Raw genomic sequence first — 16775 nt, 5'->3', positions numbered from 1 at the left:
AACGTCATTATGTTAATGGACCTTCCTGAGGAAATAGGGTCAAGGTTTCCCAAACTCAACCAGGTATTTGCAAAGCACTATGTCAATTGTTTTCAATGCCTTTAGAGTTCATTTAAAAATGGCCTGGTAAACACAAAAGGAAAAATAAAACTTGAAGGCTTGCTATCTGATTTCTAGTGGAGAACATTTTTTTTTTTTTATCTGAATTGCGTCCGATGTAGCTTTTATATTAAATCTCTTTCAGAGTTTGGGTCAAGAAAATATCACAGATTTAGCTGGTGCCATCTTGTAGAGATTGAATTCTATTTTTATCTCATGAAGCAATGGGCACATCCAAGGTATTTTTATATGAGAGAGAGAGAGAGAGAGAAAGAGAGAGAGAGAGAGAGAGAGAGAGAGAGAGACAGAGACAGAGACAGAGAGAGAGAGAGAGAATGAGAGAATGAGAGAGAATATTAAAACAGAAGACAAAAATATTTCTTTTAAATTGTCAGTTGTATGCCTGGATTGGCAAAAGCAGTGCTGTTGAGATTGGAAAGGAGTTTTTCTTCTCCACAAGCCCTGACTTAGAAGCTGAATCTTTATAAGTCTGTGAGAGTAGAATGCATTTATTTTTTGAAAGTCAGCACTTTCTAACATCCATGTTTGTATATTCTTTAGGCTGCATCCAAATTATTGATGAGGTTACTAACCTGCTTCTGTCAAAGCTTTTCTGTGCCAGGCTTTCCATGTTCAGAAGTGCAAGTTCTCTTTCTTCAAAGTACAGTTTTTTAATTGACCCTAATAATTGATCAATAGCCGTTATTTTAGCAGACAGTAGAAAAAAGAAAGAACATTTCTTCACTGAATCAATGTGGAATGAACAGCAAAGCCTCTGCTCTAAATAAGAAACAAAGCAGGTTAACAAGTTCTTGGAAAAAGTTGTAGAAAGAACTTTTTGAAAACAACATTAAATACATTTAAAAGAGGTGATGAAAATATTAATGACAGACTCAGCAAGGCGACTCATTTCAGTGAGTGATAAGCATTAACATTTTATTAAACAAATGGTTTTAATAAAGAAAACCACATGTTAGACCAGAGCACTAGGTACAGTATTGATAATAGTTTGGCATTTAGCCTATTGACTACAGCCATATGACAAATTCAGTTACAGCAGAAGGATGTCTGACAGGTTTTTGAATATACAGCATACCAAAGGATTTTAAGAAGATTGAATCTCCCTAATCCTCATGTTGCTGAAAAACCAATAAGGAGAAAAAAGCAATCATTGTCTTAATATAGCAGATGTGTTTTTTATACTGCAGAGATCTGAAGCACTGCATTGTGATCTGTGAAGAACTATGGGGTCTTGGGAAAAACTCAGAAGCAGAAACTGAAATGATTTTTAAAACAGTCATAAAAATAAGTAGGATTGTAGGAGGCAGTCTCCATGAAATGAAACCTTCTTTCGCTAGAGTCAATTTTATTCCTAGGTATCTGATTGAAAAGTCAGTTAGAAAGCGGTAGATGTTCTTAGTATTACCACAATCAATATCACATGCTTTAACAACCCTTAACATAATCAAATTTCTTGCATAGAAAATGTTTCTGAAGTAATATCAAAATCTAAAATTTCAGTGTACTCTTTCATTGATGTTAATAAACATAAACACTTCTATGTATCTTTTAATTTTGAGAATAGCATAAGATTATCAGGAAAAAGTATTCAATGAAGTCCAGTGTAATTGCTTCACTGCTCAAGAACTTTTGCAACTAAAGCAAAGAGAAAAACGCTCTCACCTGTTAACAAGACATCATCTGAATAGAAGACCTCAATGGACCACACAGATGCATTATGTGACTGGTTCCTCATTCAAGGTATCAAGGTTCTGTGCTGTCAAAACTTGGTCTTTCAGAACAATGAGACAAAATAATGCTGTCATTTAGAGTACAAATTAGCATTTATAAACCATCAGAGGGAGGAGATTATTCTTGCATAACATGAGGGACGGTATGAAATTAAAATAATTCTGAAAGCTGATCTCTACAACCCAACTTTGGTTTATAAGCTTAGGCACCATGCACACATCAATTCAAAGCTCACTAGAGAAATACATTGTATTTTACTTTGTCTTTTTTTTTAATTCATAGATTATGAAGAAAAAAATTTTATATTAAAATTATGTTGAGATTTCTTTTTCTTTCATTTAACAAGTAGAAAGTTCCCCTTTTCTGAGCCAGTGGTACCCAAGGGGCTGAAGATTGTAATACATCTTTTGATTTGTATTAACATTTCTCAGGAAAAAATTAAACATTTTGTAATTACCTTTGTGTTCTCCATGGTGTCTCTGGTGGTTTGAATGAGAATGGCCCCATATGCTCATAGATTTGCTTGGTTCCAGTTGACAAACAGGTTTTGAAGTTTGAAGGAGTTGTGTCATTTGGAGTGGATTTGGGGCTTTAAAAAAATATTTACTATTCCCAGTTACTGTTCTTTCTGTCTCATGCCTGTTGATCAGATGTAGGATCTTAGAAAATTCTGAAGCTCCAATCCTGCCTGCTGCTGCATGCCCCTCCCTCCCTGTGACGATCTTGGACTCTTACCATTCCTGAACTATAAGCTCTAAAACAGGTTTTCTTTTGTAAGTTGCTTTGGTTATGGTGTCTCTTACCAGAAAGAGAAAAGTTCTAATATAGCATCAATTTCTCATTTGCAAGTATGATATAAATTAGGATATCTGTCTGTTGCTGAAGTGATGGTTTCGAGCTGAATAGCAATGACAGCTCTCCCAACAGACCTGTATTCAATTCCCAACACCATATGGTAGCTCACATTGATCGGTAACTCGAGGCCCAGAGGATTCTCTCGTAATCTATATACCACTGCATGTGTTTGTTGCGCAGACATACTGTAGGCAAAACACGCACTACATGAAAAAGTAAACAAACTTAGAAAGAATCCAAGAACTATTAATTAACTGTAATTAATAGTTACTGTTCTGTTACATAAATTATGAGTTCCCAATTTAAAAGATTTAAATTACAGAAATTATTAGAATAAAAATGTGTATTGTAGTTCTCTATGCCAATGAAAATATGTGATCAATTAGAAAGTCATTTTGTTACCTACTAAAAAGTTCAGTAAATAGATCTAATTCCAAAGTTAATAATATTATTATCAGTATTATTTCTTACTGTATGCCTGTCTGGCAACAATTTATACATGCTGAGCCACCCCACTGTTGATTTGCCTGTTTTGGCAGCTGGGTGTCTCATATGGAGTTTCCACTTGTGTGTGTGTGTGTGTGTGTGTGTGTGTGTGTGTGTGTGTGTGTGTTGTCTTATAGCAGTGAACTTTGCTTTCTAAATAGAACTAAATTTCATTAGTGTATGCACAATGACAAGCTGTTACCAGGTAGTCCAAATACCCAGTTTCTAATTTTGTCTGTATTTATCAATCTTTGTTTTGTTTAGTTTTTGGGGTGAGAGGTGGGGGATCAAGCATTGCTTTGTGCATAGTAGGCAGGCAATCTATCACCAAAGTACACAAGCAGAACCGCTACTACCTCTAGATAACACTGTGATGCATATTTCACAGGGCAAGAAGCACTTTTATAATTCAGCAAAAAAATGCTCACTTGATTTTTTTTGCTGAAAAATAAATTACGCTTAAATCATAATCTACTCTTCAAAATCTACTTAGAGAAATTATTATATATGATCTTCAATGACAATAGGCCATAATGATATTTGTAGTTCTGCTGGTGTTTAATCAAATCCAAAAAACAAAAATTGATCATAGATACACTGTTTTATGACTTAAACTACAAGTTCCTTTATAATTTTTGACTTGTATGCAATCAGAGAGCTCTAGAACAGTGAGCATCCTATCTCAAAACAAATAAAATCAACAAAGAACGTGAAATATTACGGAGTAATGGCTTCTGTATTTGATGTTTAACCTTTATACACAAACACACACACACACAGAGAGAGAGAGAGAGAGAGAGAGAGAGAGAGAGAGAGAGAAAGAGAGAACAGTAAAGGTAGTAACTATGAAGGAAATAGCAGCACATATTATGCATTGTTATGATCTTTCCTCTATGTGACTTGAACCTGTTTATCAAATCAATATGATGTTTATTTTATTAATGACATTTATGACCACAGTTTGAAAAGTGCACAGGCTATTACGTTCCTTTCAATTTCAAATATATGGTCAGAATAGACATTAATAAGAGAAAATATATTTGAGGATCATTGCCATTACTTAAGTGTTGAACATAAAAAGTTCTGACTTTAAGAAGCCATTTCATTGACTTTTTATTTATTTATATGTTTGTTTGGTCAATACTGTTTGATTCTATCCCAGGGCCCTGAGCCTTCAAGCTTCTTGTTTCTAATAATATTCAGCTATATTCATATATCGATTCCTAGTCCAATCTTTATAGAGAGGTCTCCTTCAGCAACTAATGAGAGCAGATAAAGAGACACACCACTAGATACTAGGCGGAGCTATGGGAACTGCCCAGAAGACAGGCGGGGATAATTGTGGGAGCCAGAGGATCTGAGGATACTGGGATGGGTTCACAGGGGCTCACAGAGATTGAAGCAACAATTATAGAAACCACATGGGTTCTACTAGGTCCTCTGCATAGACATTATAGTTGTTTAGCTTCAGAATTGTGTTGGACTCCTAACATAGGGAGTGGGGCCTATATACTTCTACTGGGTTGCCTTGTCCAGCCTTGATATGAGGGTTGTACATCTAGTTAGGCTATGTTTGGTGGATATTCCTGGTAAACCTGCTCTTTTCTGAAGCTGAAGGAAGAACTGTGTTTCTTAGGAAGAGGGGAGGAAGGCAGGAATGGGAGAAATAGATAGAGGGGCAGTTGCTGTCTGGATATATTGTATAATAGAAGAATAAATTTGAAAAGGGGAGAAAAGGAATGGAAAAAGAAAAAAAAAGTCTCACTTTTAAAAACAAATTTCAAAATGATGTATATTTCCTGGTCAGTATCTGAGGTTCTTCCCTTTTTCATTCCTTCCCCTCATGGATATTTAGAATAAACAGATCTGATACCTGCCAGTACCCTGTCACTGCTTCCTTAACCTTTGGACTGAAAGCCATTGTTTAAAGAGCTCTCAAGTGGAAAATTTCTACCTGCTCTGTAGCAGAGCATGCCAGTGTTGCTATGACACCCCTGAAGCTATCGTAATCAAGTGTGACAGTATGAAATACAAAACAGAAGGAAAAAAAGTAAAGAAAAAGAAAGAGGTGATTTTTACAATTACTGCTGTTTATTAAATATCTGTTAATTACTTTAAAATCTGTAACAATCATGTCACAATATCGAAGTATGATTTTAACTTATTTCATATGCTTATGAGCAAGAAGTCCTTTTAGAATTGCTCCATGGTGCAGCCTTTTTCATCTATGATTCAATGATGCAAATATGATATTGACAAATCACTGTGGTCTATGATGTACCATAGGACTCTGTAGATACATAAAGAAGAAAGTATATCTGTATTTTCGGAAGCAGATAAGTGGTTTCATGTTGAAAATATGCTTCTGGCATTGGAATTAACATTAGGAAGGGACGACTCTGAGAAATCCGGGTGACTGCATAAGCAGACAGTCCTTGACCTTTGAAAACATTGCCTGTACAAGGACAGTGGTGGAACGAACGCTGCTGAATCGGTTCCAAAAAGCACGAGCTCATTACATGGGGTTAGGCAATTTCATCTTGAGAAATATCCCTTGTGAACAAATGCTTCTATTTCAGATCATAGATAGGTATTTTGAGGTTATTGCCCTTGATGTCAGAATGAAAGCATCACAACTAATTCAGAAAAAAAAGGGCCGCATATCACATTGTTGATTCTAAATGTAAATATGTAATCACTGTGGTAGATCCCATAGCAATAATAAAGTATCCACCCAGTGGGCTAAACTTGAGTCAAGCAATTTACTGTTACCACAGGAAGGGAATCTTGGTCCTCTAGTTTATACATACATAAACTTCTGAGCAATTAAAGTTCCTAGATGCTACAACATTAGGAAATAAGAAAGAACTTTACATAAATAAGTATGGGAATTTCTACAAACTTTATGAATAGTAAAATCTGCTACAGAATATTCAAAATTGAAGGATGTCAAACTCAGTTAGATAGGGTAATTTGTTTAGTTTGTGTCAGTTAGATATTTTCCTTCTATTAATTTATTATAGCAGAAATTTGTTTATGTAGCATGGATACACAAATATAAAAATCTCCTACAGTCAATTAATTAGAGTGATAACATTATTGTTCTCCTACACTGATTCTATAACTTCACATAAAAATAGAATTTATACCCATGATTGTAAAATTGACTATAGTGTCATGAATAGTCTAGTTATGGTTTCTTATAGTTGTGTATGGCAAAAGGAAAGACATTTACTGGGTTGTTCCTCATGAATCTGTGTCAAATGAGAATTGTGAGCCACAGTAGAAACCCCTGCCTTACACAGATAGGGTAACTAAGGGCACAGAAATTCCTTGTGTATATGTCTAGATTACCCAACTAGGTTAGAGAAGAGAGCCACCTAAAACAAAATCCAAGTACAAGGAGAATCTAGAATGAACTGTTTGATCTCATGCTACGGCTAGTATTTAATGAATGAATAAAGGCCTTAAGAAAACTTAAAGTGACAAGGACCATTGCTTGTCCATTAACCATTTTGCTATTCTGTATTAAGTCTTATTGGATATTATAATGGTTACAAAATTGGTTGAATATTCTGAATACTAGAAAACATCAAAATGGTTAAGAATGATGTAGGCATAGGAATCCATTCTCTTTTGTGTAATTTAAGATATTTTCTACCTATCACTAACTTCTGATGGTAATCTTATCTGTCCAGATGCAATTGAACAGCAACCATTTTCTGGCTTGCAAAATACTAACATAATCAATACTTGTATAACAGAGATATGAGGGGCACCATTGCAAATTTATTTTACACACATGAGCAAATTGAATGTGCGAGCATCCTAAAATCCACAGTGTTGTCCTGGGTCTTTATTTGATAGGGTCATTGATGATAGTTTCCTCTTTCTTTATTTAATCAAATACTATAAGTGTACATTTTCAGTAGTATATCAGAAGGGTTTGTAGGAATGACCTGCGCATACTGGATGCAATGGCTACATATACTTACATGTTTCCACTTGATATTCATTCCCCAAACCATTTTAGTTCTACCATTTGGAACCACATCAATAACAATCTCAGAATGGATAAAGAAAATGTGGTAAATTTACACGACATGCTACTCAGAGGAAAAAAAATATGACGTCTTGAAATTTGCATGCAAATGAGGGAACCAGTAAAAAACATCCCGAGTAAGGTAACCCAGACCCAGAAAGACAAACATAGTATGTACTTACACATAAGTGGATATTAGACATAACCAGCCTATAGTTCAAGACTCCAGAGAATGTAGATAACAAGGAGAACCCTAATAAAAACATACATGGATCCCCCTGGTAAGGGGAAATAGAGAAGACCTCCTGAGAAAATTGGGAGCACTGGGATGGGAGGAGAAGGGATGGAGAAAGAGGAGGAGGAGGAGAGAAGAGAAGTGGGGAGAAGAAAATGAAGGAACGGCATTGTCAAGATGGGGTAAGGACAGAGAAGAAGAACAAGAAAAGAGATATCTTGATTGAAGGAGCCTTTATGGGGATACTGAGAAACCTGGCACTAGGGAAATTTCCAGGAATCCACAAGAATGACTTCGGCTAAGTAGTAGTGGAGAGGGTACCTGAACTGGTCTTCCCCTGTAATCAGATTGATGACTACCTTAACTAATTCAATACAGAGTTATAGTAAATGATGTGACTTGTAAAAAGAGTGTTCAGGAAAAGACTGAGTTTTAATTTCTTAAGGAGCTAATAATTATAGTTTAGTGCTGGTGGCTCAGTCCGAGGAACAGCAGTTGGCAATTAAAGTTTGGGAGATCGGCCAACCAAGAAGCAAAACAGTGATGGATGAATCTCAGATAGGCAATCCTCTGAGGGCTCCTGCCCCAGAATGACTCTTGCTACAGTCATGTCATTACATGTTTGCTGCTGTCATTTTTCTCTGGGATCTGGCAAGGTGTGAATGGGTGTAGAAGGCTCTCAAATGCCTTTCATGTCGTGTCTTTGTCTCACAGAAATAGACAATTCTACTGGACACTTTTACCTGTGGATTATTATGAAGATGATTTTTCTCTTAAACTTTACTGTTTAATTGAAGCAATGATTTTATATAAGAGTATTAGGAAAATTTTTAAGATTGCAGGTTTTTAAAAAATATGGTGAGGGATTGTAATAAAGAGTAGTTGAAAAACTAATATAGGCAAAAGCAAGATATGGTGTTGTTTAGCCTCTGATAAAGCTAGGGATGCAGAGGATCAAAAATAAGAAAAAAGAAGAATAATTTATGAGTTTCATTTGAGGAGTCATGTGACTTAGGTAAGACTGTGATTTAAGTTAATGATTCAGAGAAGTAATTGAGTCCCAGAATCCTAACTAGCTCATTTAAACTTAATGTTGGGAGATGTGTTCGCAGGTTCCGGTGTGCATCATAGCTAAAACAAAGCTTTGAATATGATTAAAGGTTAGGTTAAGATGCCTTTATTAATGGTTGTGAGTGTAAAAAAAAAAAACTTGCAAAACAATTTAAAAGTACACTTTTAAAAGCTGAGCAAAGTACTCGTTGAGGTCAAGGAACAGGAATAGTGGTAACCTGGATACTATTGGCTGAAATACCATTCTTGCTAGAATGGATTGGTGATTAATTCCTTGCACCCGTTTACTCCCTCAGCTTCTTAATATAAGAAAGCAGTCGAGAAGTGTGTATGTACCCTCAGGATTAAAATAGAGATGACCAATTTTTTCGTATATAAAAGGTTATATTTGTGAATCCTCTGAGATTTCTTAAAATATCACCTTTCTTTATAAGTAATAAAATAATTTGTCTTTTCTTTGTAACCTAAAAATGCAGCCTGTTAGCAAAAGAACTGATGGAGAAAACCTACCTCAGGTGCTTCTCTACTCTGGTAATCTATAACAAGTTATGTGTGAATGTATTAGGGTCCTTGAAACAACTTGTTTTATACCCGTAATACATAAAATGTTTAAACATGTAAGGAATATGAAAAACAAGTTGGTTTTTTGGCTGTATTAATTGTAATCATTCATTTAGAAATAGAATGTAACATAGTGTAATTTCTATACTGCTCTAAAGAGTTTGCTGGGATATATAAGCTGTAAGGGGAAAAATAAAGTTAGTGAGAAGGAAGAAATTAAGAGAGAGACCAAAGGGATATATCCTGATAGAAGTGAGAAAAGAAATAAAGAGATGAGAAAGAAATGACAGAGAGATCCTATTTAGAGATCCGAAAGGTGTGTGTGTGTGTGTGTGTGTGTGTGTGTGTGTGTGTGTTTTCCCTTTCTCATCAGCCCCAGAGAGTTAAGCTTTGCCTCCTTCACTGACTTAGAAAATTTAGCTTGGCTCCCAGCACACTGTGGGTTAACCACTGCTATGCTCCCAGCTACGGTAGTCTTGGACTCACTCTCCGCAACTGTAAGCCACAAAGAAAGTCTTTCTTCCATAAGTTGTCTCAGTCATGGTGTTTGTCATGGTAATAGAAAAGTAACTAAGACGAAATGTACAGAGGTTTTTGTTTTTCAATGAGGTATGTTTAGTTTCGTATTAGAAAATACATTCATAAGAAGAAACGAAAGCTAACAATAATAGCACCAGTGCACACACAGAAAGAACAAGAGACAGAGAGAGAGTCTCAGTTAAAACGTATCCCTGTATATTTACATGTTTTGGAAGCAGGTCATTTAAAAGCTTTCATTTCTGAAATTCATTTGCCATGCTAATTTAGGTGAGCTTCTTCTTTTTTAAGTCTTTTAAAAATTTTTTAATGATTTATTTAACTTTATTTTATGTGCATTGGTGTGAAGGTATCAGATCTTGTGGAACTGCATTTTCAGACAGTTGTGAGCTGCCATGTGGGTGTTGGAAATTGAACCCTGGTCCTCTGGAAGAGCAATCAGTGCTCTTAACCACTGAGCCATATCTCTAGCCAGCTAGGTGAGCTTCTTAAGTTGGCAATTCTTTGCTCCTTTAAAGCAATGCATCCCTTCTGATAGAAACCTTGAAAGTTAGTTTTGGATATTAAGAAAGAAAGGTGTATAAGATGCTTTGTTTATAACTATTATGTAATAAACAATACATTATGAAAAGACTTGTAAAGTATAATTGTGTTTGTTTTTAAAATGTTTGAACATAAGTGAGGAAGCAATAATCCAGTATCTGATATGATTCTAGGCCTGCTCTGTAGACAGAATCCATCCTTGCACCTTCTTAGGTGGCCAAGAATATAAGATTAGATAGGCCAGGAACCTTGGGAAATGTAAATGCTATAGTTCTACTAAAGGAACTTAGCAATGTATCAATGCCTTGCTCAGCCACCATTAGAGAAGTTTCCTTCTACAGTAGATGAAAACAAATATAAAGATCCAAAGTCAGATATTAGGCAAAAAGTGAGATGCTTTGGAACATTAAGTTCTACATGAGATGTCTCTATCAAATACCTTCCCTAAGGGGCCAGGAAACTCTGTGGAAGAGAAGGCAGAAAGAGTGTAAGAGGTAGAGGGTATGGAGGACATCACGTTAACAAAGCTTTGTAAATGTAACAGGAAAATGGCACATATGAATTCTCAAAGACTATGGCAGCATGCTCAGGGCCTGCACAGGTCTGGAGCAGAAGAGGACCCAGCACTGAGAGGAGAGGTGGACACTAACATCAATCTCTAAGCAAGAAGATATCTCCCACTAACAACAATTTGCAAGTGAAAGAAACATATTTCCCAGTCTCATTAGAGATACAAACGTCTCTTAAGGGTAGGAGTCATGTACACTAGTCAATGGCCAGTGAAATGAGCTCACTGTATCTGTACAGATTCTTATTCCCATAATGTTTTGTGAGAAAAAGGTTATGCAAACTTACAGGTTCTTTACATTCATTATTGCTTCGAGTTGTGTGTTTGTATGGGATTGCTATGTTTGCAGGCATGCAAAACTATCTGTATGGGTCTTGAACTTTCTTTTTGATACTCAGTTTTGTTCTACCTTGGCTCGTCTCTTTGTTTCACCTTATTTGATTACCAGTCTCTAGTTGTCTATTGGTTTTGTAAGGAGAGACAGAAACATATGGGTTCAGATGGGAGTAGAGGGAAGGAGAACCTCAGAGGACTTGGAGGAGGGGAAATCGTAATCAGAACTCATTACTCAATCAAAAATGGTATTCTAAAGAACCATTTTTTTAATCAATAAAATAGGAATGAAAAGAAAATGTGAATGGAAATTTAATTTCTACTACTTGGCTCATTATATATTTGGAAAGATTATGATCTGAGTTCATGTTTAGAAAGAATTTTTTCCTTGGGTTACATATCCCATGGTTGTTATCAATAGATTATGTAACTGTCTGTTTCTCAGCTACATGCTAACAAACAAAGTGATCAGTGTACAGAATCTGCAATCCTTCTTTACAATCCCCACAAAACAACAAAAACAGATTTAAAATTTAGGCTTATTGTTGAATTTCCTAGGCAACAATTAGAATTTAAAGGAATTCTTATGAACGTGACAGTGTGAAAATCATTTGACATTTTTTATTTTCTTTAACAGAGTTTTAAATTTTAGTCTTTTTTCCTTGAGGACCCAAAATTCATTATTTGCTTCGAAGTCAGTATTTCAATAGAAGGAAAAGTCCCAAAATTCAGGGCTTTTCGTGATGGTTTCCTTGCACCCCAATGATGACAGCAAGTTCTCTTAACTGTTGAACTATCTCTCCAGACTCTGAGACACTAAGGTTCAAATCACTGCAATGATAAGTTTTGAAACAAGATTCACAGAATATTTTACATAAAATTATCTAATAATAAATGCCATAACTGATTATTGCCTAAAGATATTAGTTAAAAGACTGGAATATCCTATGTTGGAACAAAAATAATACAGCAAAGATCTGAGTGATAAAAAAGCTGTATAGATAGAAAGTACATACAACACATGATGATTCATCAATCTTCTGAAGTAAAAAACATTAGATCAAAATGATTAACTGTTTTAGAGCTATCTCAGAATCTTTAATTTAGTTATTGTGACTATTGTCATGACTATTGTGGCATTGTAAGAGTCCTAGTTAGATTTGTGATAAACACCATAATCAAAACAGTTTACCGGAAGAAGAATTTATTTGGAGCTTACTATTCCAGAAGGATTCCAGCTGGCATTATCTGTTACTCAAACAATGTCAATAATTAGAAATTATGATTTTGGATTCTGATGAATCAGGGAAGCATTTCATTCATAATACCATGTTCACTGTATTAGTAATGTTAGCTGTCAACTAGGCACACCCAAGAGTTCCCTGAGAAAGAAATTTCAATTGTAGAATACCAATATCTGTTTGATCTGTGTTACTATAGGAGGACCCAGTACTGTGAGCTACATCATTGCTGGATCAGTCCTTCCTGGGCTTTATATAACAAGTAGGTGACCATAGTTCTATATGCTTCTAAGAGAATAATAAAAAAAATACAATATAAGATAATAAGATAAAACAAAAGCTAACACATTGGAATAGGATAAAACAAACAGAAGAAAATTAGTCCAAGAAAATGTCTAAGAAACAATTATAAATGTGGAAAGCCATTCCTTTACACACTCAGGAAAACCACCAAACATTTGATTAGAATCCATCACATATATATATGAATATATGTATATATATGAATATATGTATATATATGAATATATATGTATATATGTATATATATGACCTCTGGGGTAAAAAGAAAGAAAATAATGCATATGCATACATAGACATATGCACATATGCTGACATAAATATGTATAATAAAAACCTAGAGAAAAAATTTAAAGTCCTGACATAAAATTATGAAACTTGAAATGTCCAAAGATGCTGTTGATTTTACTTTGCTTGCCACCAACTTCTGGGAATGCAATCTACGTTGAAGAGTAGTCCGTATCTACAGTGAAACTCTCTCAAAGAAAACTAAATTTTCATTTGCAAGTGGTTATCAACTGGAGAAAGTTTCTAGGTTTGGGATGGAAGCATATGTCCACTTCTCCTTTTAACTCTTGCCCCATCTGGTGCAGACCCATGCAGGCCCTATGCATGCTGCCTCATTCTCTTGGAGACATCCTGTTTACAGCTGAGTTCTTCATGGTCTCACTAACTCTCTATTGCACATGTGAATCTATGTATTTGTTCCCATCTTCTGCAGAAGGAAGCTTCTCTAATGACAGCTAAGCAAGGCACTTACCAATGAGTAAATACAGAAGACATTATGAGATACTTTATTGCCGCATACTTTTAGAAGAATGGTCGTTGTTTAGTCTTACTCCATGTCCCTGGGTTGTTGAGTGTCCACGTTCTTTGTCACCTAAGCAGTGTTGGGTATGGGTTTCTTCTCATGGAGTGGGGCTTAAAGATCCTAGCACATGTGGGTGAAGGATCATTGTAGCATCAAAGTCAGCTTATCTATGTTCAATGAGTTGTATAGGTCTTGCCTTCAGCAAGAGGTCCCTGTTGGTAGTTGGTAGAGAGCAGCCTATAGCTTTATCAATAGTCTTTGTTGAGCTCTACATTTTTCTCTGCTTCCCTCCCTGCCTCTCCCCTCCTCTTCATCCTTCTCCCAAGGTTCCCATGCTCTCAATTTACTCAGGAGATCTTTTCTTTTTCTACTACCCACGTAAATTAGATCTATGTATGTCTTTTTAAATCCCATTAATTTTCCTGTGAATTTACCTCGCTATTATGAGTAGAACAGCAATGAACATGGCTGAGTAAGTGTCTTTGTGGTAAGTTTAACTCTCTTTTGGCTATATACCTAGGAGGTATAGGTATAGCTGTGTCCTAAGGTAGATTGATTCTTATTTTCTTGGTGGTTGACTAGTCACAACGATTTCCATCGTTGCTGTGCAAATTTACAACTTTATCAGCAAGAGAAGAGTGCTCCAACTATTCCACCTCCTTGCCAGCATTAACTGTCATTTGTTTCATTGACCTTGATTATTCAGAGTGCTTTAAGATGATATCTCAAATGGCTGGGAAATTTTTAGTTTATGACATGAAATCATGACATGCCAATTAGTAGCAACTATTTCTGTTTATATGAACTGGTATAATAGTCTGTACATCATAAGTCCTCAAATTAATAACTCTTAATTTTAATATATACATATTCTCCAATTTTGATCTGACACATAACAATTTCAATGGTTGGAAGAAGCACAACTCACTAAGGTTCACCCTTGTAATTAGAAATACTTAACATTTTGCATCTAAGGCATTCAATATACTAAGCAATTACAGTCACATTTAAACACTCATGAGTCCCTCAAAAGAGATGGGAGAAATGTATCTGGGCTTCACTTAACAGATAAAAGTAAACAAGGGCAAAATTCTAAAATATCAGGATATCAGACCATCTGGGTCTGGGAATTTCAATGAACTAGACATAGAACAAGTCACCTCAGTAATGATGGTGAGAAAATCCCTAGGAGAATTCTTCAGAAGGGATTTAAATTACAGGTTAGTTCTACATAATAATAGTCAATGATTCCCCGCTTTTGTCATAGAAAATAGGTTAGTTCCCAGATTAGCCAAGGATGTAACAGAGAGCTGCACAGGACAGATGGGATTCCTGAAGAAAGAAAAGAAAAGAGAAAGAAGAACAAGCCTCCACAGTTTCGGGGACATTTTGGTGAAACCTTTACTAATCTGAATAGAGGCTCAGAGAGACAATGAGCTGTTTGGCTAAGAGAAACTCGAACCGTTTCTGTTGTCCAGAAGCAGCCAACTTCCAAGTGATCTTTCGCAATAAAAGTGCCACAGCGCACGGAGGTAGTAGCTCAGAGCTCTCTAACCTTGCAGACTTGAAAACTCCTCAGTAAGGACATACACACATTTCTTAATTCAAACCATAAATTAGTCTATATTCTATACATTTACTTATACCTGATTATGCAAGTTTCATAAAAACACAGGACAGAATTTGCTGACTTTTGTAATTACACTTTACCACACAAATTTTAAATAGAACAGTTAAATCGTTTAACTATAATATACTTGTGCTTGTACCTTTTAATGTAAAAAACTATAGGGAAGATTCTGTGCTATAAATTTATAGTTTACTTATTCAACAAATATCTCTCCAGCATTCATTATTTGCCAGGCTACAATACAGAGGATTTTAAATATAAAATAATAATTTATTCAATTTGTGGCACATAGACAAAGTATTTAATGTTTAATAATTTGCAAATATTTCCTGTCCTCTTACATTTTTATGCCCCATATGTTTTACATCTGTGGAGGGCTATTAAACAAGGGTCAGTAAATATTTCAGAAATGATGAATGGATGTATCATAAGTTTATATGATTTATGAAACCTGAAACTCATTTGACATTTCTGTAATTTTCTCTAAAACCTAATAATTTACTGTCTTGTCCCTTGATCTTAGCCAAAAGGCTGAGAAGTGATGTGAGCCTTATGTTCATTGAATAGTCTCTATGGGATGTGTAAAGTTTCCTATTTAATAATCACTTTGCCACAATGAAGATAGAGGGTGGAATATGGAGATACTCTCCGTGTTCTTATTCTGAATAAATGCTCTGATTCAGAATAGGATTTAAGGAGCCATATTAGAGAAATTTACAAGTAGAAGTGTATTGGTAACAACATTCTTGCTAGTTAGATACAGAGAGACAGGAATAAGTAATGTATGATATTCTTCACCTCCTGTTATCAGAAAACAATGAAAAAGGCATAATATAACCTCCAAATTTGCATACATAGAAACCATTTCTTCCATCTAGGCCCGATCTTCCATGATTCCCGTCACCTCTCAGAACAGTACCACCAGCTGGAAACCAAATTATCAACACATTACTGTACATGTACATTTTATACATAATATTACTTTACGCTATTTGAAGAACATGTTTATTCTTGGACCCTTTTTAAGTTGTATATTTCTGGTGAAAGATCTATGGAGTTTTCAGGATTTCAGGTTGGTTCTCAAGTAGGAAGGGTTAATGTGAATATTAGGGTTCTTCGATTACACAAATTTCATCAGGGTGTGTAATTGAAGAAATGTTAAAAAAAAAGGAGTACTTAAATGTCTTTGTTTGTTTCCTTAGTTGATACAAAAAAAATTTTGTTCTCTTTGTTTTGAATTTTGTCATAAATGCTTAGCTTATTTCAACATCAGTCATCTTGAAACGTGAAGATGCAAACAGTTTGCTTGTTCAGTCCAAATGATTCTCCCTTCATGCAGACAACCCTGATTATCCCATTATTGATGTTCCTGTTAACGCTCTCTGATAAAATTTATTCACCCTAGTCTTAGTGGGTTTTATAGGAACTGTCGTTCATTGCTGGTAGAGACTAGTCTAACCACTATGGATAACAGTATGAAATTCCCTAAATTTATCAGTCATAGAAATTCCTGATTTTCTAGATTGCAACTCATGGAAAGTCAAATCGTCTTCCTACAGAGATACCTGTAAAGACCTGCTAATTGTAGCACTCTTCACAGTAGTCCAAATACAGCTAAGGTACGAATCAAGAGTTAAACAAATGAAAGAAATTTGATATATTTTGTCTTAGTTAGGATTTCTATTAACATGATCAAAGAGAATGACCAAAA

Source organism: Myodes glareolus, chromosome 12 (genome assembly GCF_982192425.1).
Source record: "Myodes glareolus chromosome 12, mMyoGla1.1, whole genome shotgun sequence".
NCBI lineage: Eukaryota > Metazoa > Chordata > Mammalia > Rodentia > Cricetidae > Myodes > Myodes glareolus.
Note: the sequence above shows the minus strand (reverse complement) of the source record.